The 1633-nt window shown below is 40.3% G+C and overlaps 1 long non-coding RNA gene across 1 annotated transcript; it reads left to right on the top strand.

Moving 5' to 3' along the window:
- The first annotated feature begins 426 nt into the window (after positions 1-426).
- On the top strand, positions 427-1088 carry LOC120439110. The gene is made up of 2 exons (XR_005612380.1): positions 427-775; positions 910-1088. It is a non-coding gene; the product is annotated as an uncharacterized LOC120439110 (long non-coding RNA).
- Positions 1089-1633: the final 545 nt, after the last annotated feature.

Raw genomic sequence — 1633 nt, 5'->3', positions numbered from 1 at the left:
AGCTCGCGGAGGCAGGAATGAACTCAGAACGCAGCTTTATTGCTGGACAGGAAGACCATACAAACTAAACTGGAAACTAAACATATTGCACGGGGAAACACACGGCCATGTATGAGGGAGAACGCGACAACGAACTGAGGGAGAACGCGACAACGAACTGAAAGAGACGCAGACATAAATACACAGAGGGTTAACGAGGGAAGTGGGAGCACACGAGGAACACAGGTGACACTGATAATCATAACAAGACAAGGCAGGAGAAAACGCAACACTGACGGGAGACTGTCAAAGTAAAACAGGAAGTACAGAGGTTCAGACAGGAGGAGAGAGAGCACAGACATAACGGGCTGGGGAAAACATGGAATAAAACACAAGGAGGGGGAGACGAGGGCTCACAGATACACAGAGGGGCACACAGGGGTAAAAGCCACAAGGGAAATCAAATAAGAAACAACTTAACAGAGCAACCCAGGAACCATGGCCTAAATAAAGAAATACAAAAATACACGAGAACCAAGAATGCTGGGCCAACATGGCCCAGGATCATGACAGGTCCATCATCTGCCTGAGGGCGATGCTGTCACTCTGCATTGCATATATAGGGAGACTTCTTTTTCCAACCTCACAGCTAAATTTTATAAAGATAACCTCCTCATTGGGCACAGCTCCACAGGAGTCATGACTATCCCAAAGATTTCAAAGTCTGATGAAGGTTCCTACAAATGTAATGTCTCTGGTACTGGAGAATCAACATACAGCTGGCTGTCTGTCAGAGGTGAGATGATGTTAGGACTTTTAAGCAAATATTTCAGATGTGCTCTCTGTACTTAGCTCAGCTAAAAGCCAACCACATAGCTGTTGCTGTATTTGAATCGAGATCTATATCTTTCTTTATTTCCTGTGTTAAAGGTGGGCAACCTGAACCTTTTCACTCCCCTCTACTGCATGACTCACTTCCTGTATTGAGGGTTTCCGTCTCTCTGGCTGTGGTGATGGTGCTGCTGCTGTGACTACAGCAGCCACAAAGATCAGTTTGTTTCTCAAACATTTGATGAATTTATTTTGAAATAAAATTAAAGAAATTCTAATGGCTAACATGTTCATTTGTTCCTCTAAGCTCCTGGAGTATTTTGTCAAAATACTTCATTGACCATTCTGCTGCCAAAAAATACTCACTGTTCACTAACGCTGAAATGACTCATGCAAAAAATATCAGTGCACTTTACAAAAGAGCTTCAGATCTTCGTGTTTAATCAAAATCTAATTATTAGAAATTGTTTTAGTCTCTTTATCCTTCTCCAGTTTGTCTTTTATGTTAATTGGTTAATTTCTGTTTTCATATTGTTTGTTTATTTTGATGTTTCTTGTGTTTCCAGTGTTTCCCTCTGTCTGTTCTGATATTTATGATAGCCGTCACCACTCAAACAAAAGTTTTGTATTTAAGCAGCTTAAGTCAACATGAATGGTTTCCTTCCATTTACCAAAAATGTTTCTGATAACACCAGATTTACACAAAGGTTAATATGCTGTATCTTCATTTGATGTCATGAAGCCTGACGCAAAGAAGCAATTACAAACTTAATCAAATCAATAAACGTTATTCATATTTATCACATGATATAAATCTCTATCC

Source organism: Oreochromis aureus, linkage group 3 (genome assembly GCF_013358895.1).
Source record: "Oreochromis aureus strain Israel breed Guangdong linkage group 3, ZZ_aureus, whole genome shotgun sequence".
In the NCBI taxonomy this organism is placed as follows: domain Eukaryota; kingdom Metazoa; phylum Chordata; class Actinopteri; order Cichliformes; family Cichlidae; genus Oreochromis; species Oreochromis aureus.
Note: the sequence above shows the minus strand (reverse complement) of the source record. Positions and strands in the feature narration are given on the sequence as shown.